A 15,827-nucleotide genomic window follows, 5' to 3' on the forward strand; every position below is an offset into this window, starting at 1 on the left:
CAAATGTCAAGAGCAACAGAAAAGAGGAGAGCTCTTTACTTCATTCAAAATTCCCATCTTTAAACAGTAAGCACCATTCTGTCTTTACTCTTTACAGAGATATCAGAGCAGCGATGCCAGTCTGAAGAGAATATGCCCAGACCACAAAATGCCATCTTTAAGAGAAATTGAAGTCTTCTGAAAGCATTTAAATTATATCAATTTAAAAGTGCAGCAGAAACATTCGTAACTCAAGATGATCTTTGTAAAACATTAGAATACCGACATACTTTACAATGCTTGTCCTGCAGTTAAGCGAAATTTATGACTTTTAACCAGAACCAGAAAAAAAAAAGAATAAAAAGCCCATTTGCAGGACAGTTTCTGCTTGTAGAGGCAAATGTGACAGTCGTTATGCTCTTAGCATTAATCAGACAATGTTTTAATACTACTGCTGAAGACTGGGATGTTGGACGAGGCATCAGGGTTATTTCCCTATTCTTTCCAAAATATTCCCTGAAACCCTAGGTCAGTCTCTTGCCTGAGAGATAAAGCCATTGATCATTCAGCCTTCTGTCTGCAGCAACAGAAGATGTGAGCTCGGGCTGCACCCCGAGATCCGGACACAACCTTTCAGACGGGGGGCAAGGGGGCCACAGCCCACGGCTGCTGTGGCTGCCCAGAAGTCCTGCCTGCATGCTTAGTGCCATCCTGCGATCCCCAGGACATCTTACTGAGCTCTATTCTTTATGGACCATGTCTGCCCATCCTTTTCCTGAATCAAGACAAGAAGAGCTTTTTGAAAGGTTAAAAGGCAGTGCTTCACTGTAAGCCATATGTTAAGGACCGATGAAATGAATAAATAAGTCAGAGTTAATCAAAGAGGAGGAATCATTTTTAGAGTGGATGTAGATGAAAGCAAATTAGTCTTTGTTGTTTTGAAATCATAAAACACAAAATTTATTGCTGAATGGGTAGAGCAATGTTTTGGTACATGATTAGAGCAGTGACAGACTAAGAAATGAAAGGAATAACAATTTTTCCGTATTGGTGCCTAAAAAATACATGCTTCTGATATTATATGAAGGCTCTATGGATACTTTGTATATCTAGGATTGAAAATCCCTTCTATCTTATCCATTTCGGAAGTCTGGTTTTCCCACTGTATCCATCTATTTAGATTTTTTTTTCACGTTGACGTCAACAGAAAGTAAAAAGATTGTTTAATCTACATAAATAAACGTATCAGAAGATAAATGTATGGAACAGAAAAGACAGGGAGGTAGATAGGATGGAGGGAGGGAGGAGGGATGTGGACACACAAACACCCCACGAGTATAGCTGAAGAGAATGAATGAAGCTGTATTCATCAGTAGGCCTTAGCAAGCAGTAAATTGATAGATTTCAAAAATATGGTTAGGAATTGTGAGACAGAACACCCATAAAAGAAAATCTTTTTAAACTCTTAGGTTTGCATGTAGGGGCAAATGTTTTCCCCAGGGCACAATCTGAACAGACCAAAGACGTGCAGGTGTCAGGGTGGGGCTGCAACGATAATCCCTCAGGGTCTCTGTGTGTCTGTTCCATAAATACTGGGGTTTTAGGATTAAAGCTGGTTAAAAACTTCCATCGAGTTCACTTGAAGTGAAAATGCCCCCTTGGCAGAGGGACTTCTGTGAGAAGGATCCATTTTTTATTGATTTTTTAAAACAGAGTTTCAAAGGTACTTTCAGCTCAAAATCATTTCCTAACCATCTTCGCTCAAGAATCTGCATGGCTGCAGGCTGCCTGTGCAAGGCAGAGTGACCTTTAGAGCAACATAGTCCCGGCATGAGCTGTTTCCCACCCCCTCCTGCTACAAAAAAGCCCTGTCTAAGACAATGACAGTGCAAGTCTGTCTTAGCTCTGGTTGGCACCTTGAGCTTAGATCTGTGGAGAATGCTGATTTGAACTCCAGCTATTATCCAGAGTTAGACCCCAGGTTACCTTGTTCCTCCTGCTGCTTTAACCCGTTAGCAGCTGTTAGCAATGCACTTCTTGGCCCCAAGAGACAGAAGGAATGGCAAGTTACCACCTCAGTGACTTCATGATCCTGTTTCAATCACGTAATTGCTTACAAGGAAAATTAACATTAGGAAAGCACTTAATGTGTTTACAGGCATCTTCTAAAACAGTTTTGGCATGGAAACAAGGAGAAGCCAACATCTTATAACCAGCTCTTTGCTTACATAAATGAAGTTACTAAAAACTGAGAACTACTGCTTTAATGTGCCACTGAATGGTTATTCCTGTTGACCCTCCCCTTTTGGAGTATAAACCTGTGTTGGAGCCATGTGGCAATACTTTCTTTGCCACACATCTGGTACAGAGGTTTCCTCCTCCTGGAGCTTTCTTCCTACCTGTAACCCTTCTTTTCTGAAGGACACATGAGTGGATCTTCTACCCAGAAATTTACCTGAATGGTAGATGAGGGGGGAAATAATTCCACTGCAGAAAGCAACAGAGTTATGTAGTAAAATAATGTAAGTAGTAGTTTAAACGCTATGAGGAAACTTGGAAGTAACAGCAAGGCATCAAGGAACTGGACTCACGTTTTCCTGTAGCACTACCGAGGGCAGTGGATTTCCCTCAGATTTATGCTTCAGATTTACGCTCTCATATGAGCAGACTGGTTTCACTTAAAGATAACAGTCATATCCCTGATAAATATATACGAACAAAGAAGTTTCATAATAAAGATCGCATGCGGGTAGCCCTGCCCCTCTGTGAGAGCACAGATCTTAGCTGAAGCTGTAGAGGAATGCACAAAGTTAACAGACTTGCTCTCAGTATTATAGGCCGTCCCAGAGCAAGGTCAGACTCACAGTTATGCATTAGTATGATTTGTTATGAAAAGTGGCATTTAAATATTTAAATGTACCAGGTCCTATGTGTTTAATTTCATTGTTTAATTGTTGCATAGTTTCCCAACTAAGTAGTAGCTGGCACAGAGCGGTGGGCTGCTCTTTATTTATGCGCTGCTGCAGCTTTCCAGAGCAGTTCAGTGTTGGTGAGGCATTTCGGCTATACATTATTCCTTTTTTGCTCTTGAAAGTTTACATCAAGATATATAGGATATTAGCAAGCTTTTCTTCTGTGGAAAACGGTTAAAAAAAACAACGTCCCGGTATATATTCAGCAGTTCCTATACAGAAATCCTTGCCCTTTTAGAGAGCAGCTATGAATCCATGCATAATGTATCATGCCAAGAGTGAAACACAGGGTAGATGTATATGCTACTGATAATAGCAGGAGTTGCGTATATATAAAAGCCTTGCAGCATGTTAGAAGTGCACTTTGAGGCATTTATACAATGTTTAACAGGTTGTAGCTACTGTATAGAATAATCAGCTACAGCAAAAACCATAGATGGCATCCTAGCTGTCTCACTGTATACGCTAACAAGCCTTTCTAATGTCACATGTTTTATACAAAATAGGCATCCTCACTGAAGGAATGGGATCGCCTGCTAAGGTCTGTAACCATGCTGATGTCCAATCTAAACACATGGACAATTGAACAATTGAGACCAAAATGTAAAACTAGAATTGTTTATATTGGTTTGCTGAGCACCAAAAGCATAATAAAGTGAAGTCATAGATGCTCCCACATTCACATTTACTATGATGTTTACAAAAAAGTCCCAGGCTGGAGGGATGTAAAGGCCCAAATAAATGGAGACAGAGGGGAAAGACAAAACGAGATTCAAGACAGAGAAGAGAAAAGAAAGGATGTCAAACATCATAATATAAACATGCAACAAGCATTGGAAGTAAGATACTAACAAAACAGTGCAGTTGGGCTTCAAATATTTATTCAGATATTTATTTCTGTTCTTTCCCTACATGCCCAGAAGGAGACTGTTCAACAGGCCTACTTCTGATGGAGCTGGACATGATGGAGCTGGGGCAATGCAGGGTGTGTGTTTCCTTGTGTTTGCAGGTGTAGGTTTGGGTATGTGTACCGATTCCCCTGGAAAAAGCTCCTAAGCAAGCCTTCTTTTCTCCCAAGAGGATTACTCTGGCTTCCCAGAGAAAAATCTGAAAAAAACAACCCACCCTGAAATCCAACCCCCCTTGTGCCTTGTTTCGGATAACTGTTCACTAGCATCGTGGTGCATGCTAAATTTACTCTTGCAGCATTGGCATTTGCTCATCTTAGGACTGTTGCACGCACTTGGTTAATAAAAGGGATATTTTAAAAATCAATGGATTAATTATTTCAAACGTGCTCCTAAAACTTACAGAAAATTATATTGTAATTCTGTCTACAGCATTCCCTCAGTTTATGTCACCACAAAAGCCCCCACAAGGAATTAACGGCATCTTATGCACAGTTCACATAAGGACAAGTCCTTTTCTTCCCTCCCAGTGAATCCTTGATTGCACTGTAAGTAATGCAGTCTGCTGCATAGTTTTCTATAAACTGCCTGCACAGGCACAAGGTTTGGGTAGGTCCAGGGCTTGTTTTCCCTCAAAAGTTGTGGGTTTGTTAGTTGATACAAGCCAGATTAAAGCAGAGGTAAGACTGTCCACAAAGGTGTCAATTAAAAAAATCTTGACTACAATTTGTTGTCAAACTGGTATGTATCTTGACTGAACTGGTCTCCAGCTTTGGCTGTGTGAGAGAGTGTTTATGCAGACGGAGAGTTCTCTCCAAAGCTGCGCACACGGGAATTTCCATCCATATTAAAGGCATATACAAACTTACATGGAATGAAATTTATTTTTTTTCAGGGAAGATGGAGCTGCTGCTGTGAGTGCACAGTGACATGGTTACAGCTGCATCAGACACATGTGCAGATGGTACTGATGGGGACACATTCTCCCCCTACTTCTGTGAGAAATGTATACCTAATAAATGCACCTATATTTATAGACATGTGGATAACAAAATGGATGTTAATTTTTTTTTAATTTATTAATTAATTAATTTATTTTTAACAGGCTGCTGTTAAACATCTTACAAACTATGCTTGTAACTGGTATATTCAGCTATTGTGAAGACAAACTTTGTTTTGGCAGCAGCCTATTCTCTGCCAAAACAACTCAAACGAGTAATTAAAAGTATATGGTCACAGAAGACAATGTACTCCTCCCTGAAGTCAGTAAAATGATGCTTCATTACTATCTATGTCTTGTTCTCTTCAAAAACAGAATAAAAAGTACTAATACAATCCAACTCTCCAGCAGCTGGTGACCCAGCAGTCGCTATGTCCTGAAAGGATTGTCCCTGGAAACATTCTTTCAGACACGGAGAGCTCTGCTTTAGATTAGATTGCCCAGCCCTGGAGCTCACAGCAAGCCCTACTGAAAACAATTAAGTAATTTATACTTAGAAGCAACCATGACCTTAGCCAGACAAATACCTTCCCATTATTAGGACAAAAGAGACAGCACGTTATTTAGCTTTCACTGGTATTATCTACTATATTGGTATTTTTTAAATGACGGGGAATCAACTAAAAAATGATATGCTGTCAAGTAACAAAGAAAACAGACACAAACAAAAGAGAAATGGAGCGATAATTCTACTTTTGATATCATATATTTCTACCTCCAGGTAAGCTCAGTAAAACTAAAACAACAAACAAGTTAAAATGAACTGGGAAATTAACCTCCAAACAGTGAATTGATACCAGGGCTCTGGGTCAGTCCAAATGGGTGTTTTATTTCAATTTCAGAAGCATCTGAGATTCATTAAGTTCTTCTAAGGATATTTAACTTTATAATTCAATCTTTTAAATTTAATCATTAACTTACAGAACAAACAACCATTATTTTCCCCTTCAGCCATTTTTTCCCTTGAAGAAAAAGAGTTTAATTTTTCAATTTTCTCTAAACTGCATAGTGAAAAATGTTCATCCCAGAAACAGGGATATCCTGATGAAGTATATGTTTTTTTGCAAAACTTAGTAGTTGTATATATTAGTTATGCCATGATAATATGCTAAATGGCATAATAAAGCTACTACTAATAATGTTGACATAAATTCTACATATAACTTTGCAGGATATGAACAGGAAAAAAAGATAATGAAAGAAGGGAGAAAAGGACTATGGTAAAAAGCACAAGAGACAGCTAAGATCCACTGAAGTCAGTGGTAGATGTAGCCATACTTTTAACAGAACAATGTCAAGGCTGAGCTCACTGGGCAAGCGTAGTGACCAGTCATCCTGCCCACCTGCTGGTGTGCTCCTGGAGATACCCATATGCTATGTTTGAAGAAAACCATCAGCTATGCCCCATGCTTTAAATAATACTCGAGCCACCTCCAAACACCCGTCTGCCATTTCAGTGGCAGCACAAGGTCACTGCTGGACAGACTGGGTGGTTAAGGTTGTCACCTCGGTGTGGTCCCAACACGCGCTGACTGCTGCAGCTCCAGGTGGGATTGCTAGGCTAGGCAGGCCTGTGAGGATGGCGTGAGCACACTGGGCTGGATCTTGGCTTTCTCTGGATTGCAGGAAGCTCCTGAGACAAAGGAGAGACAGAGTAAAAATATGTAAATGTTGTCGTCCGTGAGGAGTGGTTTTGAGACAGAACACTGTTGGGTGAGGAGGAGCAGTGCCAGTTTAGCTTTCCTGCTGACCTCAGGAATGCAGCCATTTTGAGGGTACCGTGAGTTCAGAAGTGCATATGGGACCTCTCCCCGTTCCGTGCTCCCACGCATTCACATGTATGTATGCAGAAAACAATAAAAATATTCAGAAAAGCAGCAAGGGAGGAATCTTTTTCACATTTTCACTGCGACTTCATTAGGGGTGGAGTGAGCTTTTACAACAGGAGCACTGAAGGAGACTCGGTCTTGCTATGTTTAGTTCTGGAGCATTCCCAGCATATGAAGTGAGCAGGGTTAGCTCCTGCACTTCCATTAGTGCAGGAGTTTTGCTCTGCGCTGTCATTGCAGCAGTTCCACCTCTCTGGGTTTTTCTAGGGTTGAACTGGAACTGAACTGTCTGAAGGAGACCATTCAGACTAAGGGGAATGATCAGTGCTCATACCAAGCAACTCTCACCTGCTGAATTTGGGCTTAGCCAAGGCTTAGCCTGCACTTCAACTTTTAGAAAAAGAAGTGGCAAGGGATGCTAATCACCTCAAATATATATATATATATAAAATATATACATATATATATATATATATTTTTTTTTCTGGAGAACCTTAGAATTTATCTCATGGACCTAGTCTTAGGAATTCATTATGCTCAAAAAAATTCAAGACAGCATAAAATCATATTTCCACCTATGGTGACGTTTCATTTCCTTCACCTGTATGTTGTGACAGCACACACATCTACAACATACAGACTTGGTGAAAAAGTGTCAAGAAAATGGCACAGACATCTAAATAGAATAAAATTCAGAGAATTAAAATAATTCAAAAAATTTAAAAAAGAAGTCATTGACCGTGACTTCTTTGAAATTCCTTATCAACCAAGGCCTTGTTAGCAGCTGTGTAATCACCATATTAAATGAAACAAATTAATTGCGTCCAGCCTATTAAGAATATTACTGATGCCACATCTAAAGCAGCAGTGACAGATGTCTAAATCTTGTAGCCACCTAAGCAACAGTAAGGAGAAGAACTTTGAAAACTTACCATTGTCTTTGAGTGAGAAATATATTTGACCTATGAAAGTGATTGAGTTGCAAGAAGACCATGCCAGAAGTAACTGGTGAACAATGTAATTTGTTGTACCGCTCATACTTGTGGTGTGGGATTTGTCATCCCTGTACAACAACACCCTGCAATCGGAGCTAAATCCATGACTGTTGTACGGTTTACCCTGAGCCTTGAAGTTCCCAGTTTGCCTTCTGCAACTTCTAGGACTTGCTGAAAGCAAGAGCTATCAGAGCACTGCAGATGAACCATGAAATTCGAAAGATGAATTAAAAGATACAGCAGTGATGTTAGCAACTTCCTTTCTCTAGTGAAGGAAACTATAGTCTGCTCTACTGCATTGTGATAGAAGCTAATGGCCTATTTCATGCTGTTGCAAGCAACTAGCATAAGTAACAAACGGGAATCATCTGAGAAAGTTAAGAGGTGGATCATGTGCATGTTTCCAATTTCACCAGTCTGTTGTATTCTAACATGCTTTTACAGCATCATTTTCATACATATAAAAAGCCATTATAGTCATTAATTAGTTGTATTTTCTTTTGCTTTTCCACGATGTAGGTGAAGCAGCTAAATAATCAGTTTTTTTTTTTTTTTTTTTAGCTTTCCAGTGTGAAACAAATGTGATTATGATGATGATCAAACAGTATTCACTTCCTCACTCTCGTGATTAATGTATTATGACACTGGCCGTACTGCTTTTCAGTTATGTTATTTACTTTCCAATGTAACTCATAACGCATCATTTTCAGATAGGCAGCCTAACCAGGTCACTAACTGATAAGGTTCATATATATCTTTATTGAATTTAGCAACTATTTAAGCAAAAATTTAGCATTTTTTTATCTACCTGCTGAACTAGAGATATTGCAAAGTCTACTAGCTTGAAAATGAAAATAAGAGGAAATGTGCAATAGTCCATATTGTAGTAATCTCCATATCTAAAGTAAAATTTACTTTTGCTTTTGCCATAAGAAAATGAGTTTTTAGCAAAAGCAAGCCCAAATAAGAGACATCCCAGTCTGTCTGTGTGCATCCTGAGAGGATAACAAAGCAAGAAGTAAGGAGTAGCAGCCCTTAAGGAATTGTCAAGAATAATTTGTCTATCTAATTTCCTTTTATAACAAGGTAATGGGCCTTGTACCCTGAAGATTGAGCCAGTGAAGTAGAAAATAAATTCATCAGAAGAACATAAGAGGAATAATGAGGCTTGGTCGGACCAAAGGTTCCACTTAGCCCTGTATCCTGTCTCTGACAATGGCGAAGGCACTTGTTTATGGAAGAACATAAATACAGGGCAAACACATAGTGATGCATCTGTGGTATATTCTTAATTTGTCCAGTACTTTGTGGCTTAGGGATTACATAGAGAAGAGGTGATCTCTTATATGTTCAATTCATGGTTTTTGTTTGTTTGTTTGTGTGTGTGTTTGCTTTTTGCAGAAATGCATCCAGTTGTTCTTTGAACCCATCTAATCCTTAGGTATCTACAATACCTTGCTGTAGATTGTGTGAAAAAGTATTTCCTTTAGTCTTCTTTGTATCTCATGTTTTGAATCCTCCTTGTTTCTTGCATTCTGGTGAATGATAGTTCTATGCTGTTTCTCCAAACCGCTCATGGTTATGTAGATTATTGTATTCAACCCCAGATTTTTTTTTTTTTTCAAACCTAACTGGTTTCTTCTTGTATAGAAACTGTTCAATACCTTTCATCTTTCTTTTGAGTCAGCATGTAACTGTTCCCGTTCTAAAATATTCTTCATGAAATATAAGAAGACCATTTAAGAGGTGGATGCACCATGGACTTAAAATATAATAGCATTTTATTTATTTTTTAGCTTGCTTTCCTTGATTTCCTTTTCTGCCCTCATTTGCCTGACTACCACTGAGCTGATGTTTTCATAGAACCATCTAATATAACTCCTGGATCCCTAGAGATTGCTAAGCCATAATATTGGGTCACTGTGCATATAAACTGTCCTTCTTTGTGTGCATCACTCTGCATTTATTAACATCAACTACCACTTTATTATCCAAGAATACAGTACCACTATATCCTTCGCAAGTCTTTGCTGATTGTTTTTTCTTTTACTACCCTGAATAATTTTAGTCAGCAAACTTCGTCACCATATTTGCTTCCCTTTTCAAGGTCACATATAAATATGTTTCACAACAGAAGTCCTAGCACAGATCCCTATGGAAAACCGTTGGTGATCCTCCTTCCCCCCCCACTCTCCATTGTGAAAACTGGACATTTATTTCTAATCAGTTTCCTATCTTCTAACCAGTTATTTAGGATATAGAGAGTTGAGGTTTTTTAAGAGATTTTGGTGAGGAAAATTACCTTTTGTAACAAATTTGAGCCCCTCCTGGACACATACGGAGTGAGGCCTTCAGGGAACACTAAAAAGCTTCTGAGGCAAGAATTCACTCTGTGAAGGTTGTTATATTTGTCCATATGCCTGTTAGCTTTGTTCTAATGATTTTCTTTTCATTCTTATGCAGTTCAGGGATGAAATAGGAATGTATTGGAGTGGCCTCATGGTATCTGCTGAAAATCATTCGGTTTCAGTGCCGCGTCAAAGCCCGCCGGCCTGGCTGCCCACCGTGACGAACAACTCGTTGCTGTAAATGGATTCAGTAGTGCAAAGATGGGAAGTGGTATCTTTTGGTTTTAATTTTCCCCCTAAGGACAATTTGTTCCAATTAGTGCCTTGGCTAGCAATTACTGTTGCACAGTGCTCTGACTTTCTTCCCTCTGAACCAGCTGAATCAAAATCAGGGAGTCTCACATGCAACATAATATGGATCCTGGCCTAGTGCACCTTCCCTAGAGAAGATCTCTTGCTGGGGCTGGTTGCAGTGTTTTCTGGAAGAGGTCTTCTCTTGCTGTCAGGCTTGGTTTTCTCTTCCATGGGTATATGGGAGTCATATTATGAACCTTAAGGCAGCCTTTCTTTGCTGCAAGGGCACGTGTCGCTAATGGGTAAGGACAAAACAACCCACCCACACCTGTGTGAGTGACCTTGTTGCTGACCTCCTCTCCTGGCCGGTGAGCGCCCTGCTGACTTGGGCCCCTCACTGGGCAGAGGGGCCGCGCTCCACAGGTCACGACCAAGGCAATGTGGGGTGGAAAGACCCTTGCTCACACCACTTACCAGATCTGTATATCATGTCCTCTTTTCATAAGGACAAACCCACATCGGATGGTTATGTAAAGGCTGGTTTTGTCACATATCTAGAAATCAAGATCCATCAGTAAATGCAGCTGACTATTTCATTCAAAGGGCTTCCTCTGAATATAAAATTTTAATGGTGAGGGAAGAGTCTTGACAGAACTTTAGTTGTTGGGTTGCACTTTTAGGACATTGAACAATTTATTTAAAGGAAGAGCTAATGGAGAGCTAATCATGACTAGTAATCTATTTTCCATACAAATAATTATGAAAAAAAAAAAGAGACTGCATAAATTCAGCCACTCATCTTGTGTTATCATCTGAAACTAAGTAATATGGCAAAATTTAATTTCCTGGAGGTACATTTGCCTATACTGTCTTCAGCTACTAGATATCTTTGAACAACGAGGAAACCCCATTATCTGAATTACAGTATGTTCATTTTCCTACCATTCTCAAAAATACTTGCTAAGAAAAGTTATTAAAGCAGACACAGCTGACTGAATCTTAAAGCCTTCATTTATGAAAAGGTAAACAATGTTCACTTAGTGCTCTATACCAAAAAAATAAAAAATAAAAATAAATAAAAATTGGGGGAGGGGAGAGTCCATGCTAGGTTTACTTTTTTTTTTTTTTTCTTTCCATTGGAGCTAGACTCTTTCTGATATGAGCTACCGGCAAACACTCAATCCCTTCGGGTTATTAGCAATCAAGTCTCCAAATGCAAAGTGCAGCCCAGCACTCTCTGAGGTCAGTAGAGAGACTGCCATTAAATTCAAAAAGGTTTTGAACCAATTAATGCAAAGAATAAGTCACAATATGCTGGCTGTACTAGAATAGATTTGGATTTGGATTCCTCAGTCTGTGTGTGGAATGAAAAGACCATAGGCTTCCATTACGCTAATGGCTTCCACCAGCACAAAATTCAACAGCAGCAGAGGATTCCTGTGATCTGTTTTCAGGGGACTAAAGAGTCTTAAAGGTTAAATTTTATTCTGGTATGATCATAAATGATCATATAACACACAAAGGATATGGCAGGTTTTGTGTAGTTCCTAATAATTGCTGTTAAACTGCCTGATCCTGAATGTTCCCTATGTGATTATATCTGCAGCTACATCTTCTAAGACTTCATGATGCCTACAGTCATAGTTAAAACAGTACATTACCTAAATAGGCATCATATTGCTCACCGCTTAAATTTAGTCATTTCTGGGATAATATCTGGCAAGTAGTTAAAAGGCTACACAAAAATTTAGAGTAGGAAATAAATAGCAGGTCCATTAGAAGAGACAGCACCTCGACCGGCACACTGCCTCCTAGCAACTGGCCTGAGAATTTGTTTAATAATGAGTCAGAAGGAAGGGTCCAATATACACCAACACTGCTTTCCGTGGCACTGCATATTTTTCTTGGAGGATTTCCAGCTAAGCACAGGCTTAGCTCAACCTTGCTCAGCTCAGGAGCAGCGAAGAAGGCCTAGGTCATTATGATTGCGATTCAGGATAAATTTGTGAAAATATAATACCTTTCTCTGCTGTTTACCTCAGTCAAATGGCAGCAACTCTGACACTGTTTATCTCTGCCTTAACTAAAGTCAAGAACTAATAAAATATTTTCTTTCTCTATTACGTTAGTAATGTTGATGAATTGTGGGAGGCAATGAAGGCGCAACAATGCTCCTTCCCGAAAAGCCATGTGATAGTTTAGAAAGAAAAAGATTTCTGAAAGCCATTGCTCTGTTACACTAAAAATCAGGGGGTTTAATCAAGACAGGATTGTTTTCAATGCTTTTGATATGCAAAAGGTATAAAATGAATATAGTATATATTTCCAATTCATTTTTCTTACATTTATTTCCTGTGCCTGTATCTGTGATCAGATCTTACACTTATCACTGGAATTTCACAGAAAATGCTGTAACAGCATTTAAATATGGAGGTGATGAGTCCCATCAGCAGCTCTTGCTACTGCATAAAGAATAAACATTACTACATACTCTAAATATTATGAAACACTAAATTATAAAACATGATAATAAATGCTGTAATAAACACCATTCTTTATTTATAAAATGTGTATATACCTTGTATCAAAAATAAAGCAAGAATAACATGCCGTATTGGAGCATCATTTACTGTTCTTTACAAATCCAAACCTAAGAAACGGTAGAGCATCTGTAATCTGCAGCTTTATTGAGAAGTGAGTACTTGAGAGATCTGTGGAATATAGTCAGATCTTCAAATCCGTCATGCAATTGGAAATTTTCACTTGGACTCCTCACTGCAAAGTGCCAGCAACGATTGTCCTTTGAAGAGAGCCTTCTTAGCAGCTGAGAAGACAAAGCTGGATCTTGTATCCTAACAACACCCCACCTCAACACAGGAGTTTCCATATCACAAGTATGTCAACCACTTCAGTGAGGCTATCTGTGGAGTAATACAGTTCATGTGGTGTGTAAATACAGGATGATATGGCCTTCTATCAACTACAGAAAAGAGCCAATCAAATGGAAAACAGGAATCTAATAAACAACCTCCTCAACATGAGGTATGAGGTTTAATATGCAATTTTCTGGTCTCAGTGGAGGCACCAACTAAACTCTCTCAAAAGAAATCTCATTGCTATCACGTAGCTTGTTTGTTGTGGCAAGCGAGCAGATGCTAGTCAACAACCAGAATAATAAGGCTTTGATATAATTATCTGATATAGACCTGCACGAGACATAAGGAATGCTGAAAAGGTGGTTTACCACAGATTCAGTCCGGGGATACAAAGAGAAATCTGAGGTTTTTGTTCCAGAGCTCTAGTAAATTCATTGTGCACCATGCATTTGGAGTTATTTAGACTTACATGACTTACTTTTGGAGTGTTTGTATATATGTTAGTTTTTAATGTCACCTTCCATGCTGAAAATATTTTGCAGCAACTGTTTCAACAACATATTGTGTCAACCTGGTGGGACTCTGATGGCTTATGTTCCAGCCAGTCTGCTTTCCTGGAGGGTTTCACCCGAGTTTCTTTGAAGTGACAACATTATTTTTCCTTGAAATCACTTCAGGCTTCATGTTAAAGAGAAATTTGGAAGTTAACCTCGAGTTTTTTCACCCCCCAGAAGAGGCTGAGTCTGATGACCAGCCAGCAGCTCCCAATCTCTGGCCCATGTCTGACCAGAGAAATATGCCTTATCTTGTTTGTCTAAGCAAATTCTTACAGTTTTCCAAAGGATACTGTACCTGACTAAGACCTTAAAACATCTTACAAGTATTACCTCTTTGTTTCTGATCTAGGACTTTTTTATCACATGGTGGAAAGTCGTCCACTTGAACCAGGGGGTGCATCTAGTATTTACAACCTGCAAGGGTGGAGGCAGTGGGTCCGCTGTGGAGGTGATGTCTGTCAGCAGCTGTTTGGTGTGCAGAGCACAGAGCAGAGCTGCCCAGGTTGGTGGTACAGTGAGCTGTGCCAGGCATGGCTGCAGTGCGGAGAACTGATAAATGCTGGGAAAAGGCAGCCCTGCAATAGGTAGGCAGGGAACAGAGGGGGTTCCTTGCCTTTTGGCATCCTCCTAGCTAGGTAAGAAGTGTTTCCTGCCTGGAAATGCCCACTACAGTGAAGTTGTAGTTCAAGAACATCCTCTTAGATTACAGGAAACCCCCAAATAGGGCTTTTTCCTAAATCTACTACAAGGTAGATTTAGCCACACTATTCCTGTCATTGCACTAATGCCTCCTGAAATGGGCATTAGGTTTTTGGTGTCTGCTAGTCAAATATTAACAAAAGAAAAAAGGACATTATTGAAGATACAAGTTGCCAAACCAACATTTGAGGCATATTTGGTGATAGTACGCTCACATTGGTTAAATTAGGTCTTTAGGTTGGTCCATATTCATAGGAGGAATATTTCAGCTCATTTAATTATGCAGGGATCAAAACTAGCTCTTAGTTCTCTGCTGGTTAATGCAATAAATGGCATGAGGGCACAAGACTCCAAAGTAAATGGGAACATCAGTACCACATTGTACATTAGTAAGTTCCTGTAACCTCTGTGTTTGTGGGGGACATTTTGAAGGCCAGTTCTCTGACCTCTGTGTCAGAGAATATTCAGGTCAGATACTATTCCGAAAATTGCACTTAAAGTCTTCGGCAAACTGTTGATTATAAGCAATGGTCTGAGGAGATACGACCCTCTTTGACTTTATTATAAAGTGAGCAGGTTCATAGTTTATAGCTGAAGTTTGATCCTGACTAGCAAAAAGATGTAAATGTGAATTACTCTTTAATCTGGTTGGTTCCCCAGCAGCACTATTGTTTTGATAACCTGGCCAAAAGTGGGAGAAGGGTCTCATATACAAAAATCTGAATTATCCTGTATGTTCCTGGAGAAGATTAACATAGAAACAAAGAGAAGCAAACTGTACTTAAAAACTATTTGGTACTACACTTAATAAATGGTATGCCTTAAAATAGCTGCTTATCGCTCTCCATTAACGTTCTTAAAGTTGAAACGCTGGACAAATATTAAAAAATTAGCTCAAATTAAGCATATAAGTTTCCTCAGGAGGGTGGCTCTGTTCACACTCGAGAAGCCTGGCACCACTATTCACTGATAGAAAAACATATTGCACTGGGAGGATGGGTTCCTTAGAACTGTGAAGTATCCACACAACCCTCTGGGCTAATTTGTTTACTTATTTGGATAGTTCTGTTTACCGCCATGCAGCAAAAGCACTAAATAAAAAGCAACATATGTAGTCAATCATATACAACATTAAAATCAAGCAGATGTATACAAAATACATCTTACAAACTTAATACAAACTTAAACATATATAATCACCTTTACCAAACACAACAAATAACAGGAGATACAATCCAGGCTAGAATTATCTGGCCCAGTTAAATTATATAGTATAGCAGCTTCAGATTTCTTTAAACTAATTACAAAGATGATGATATAATATGCCTGTGATGCTGCTGTCAGTAAAGATAGTTCTTGCAATAATAAAT

The sequence above is a fragment of the Anser anser genome (assembly GCF_964211835.1).
Source record: "Anser anser genome assembly, chromosome: 1".
In the NCBI taxonomy this organism is placed as follows: domain Eukaryota; kingdom Metazoa; phylum Chordata; class Aves; order Anseriformes; family Anatidae; genus Anser; species Anser anser.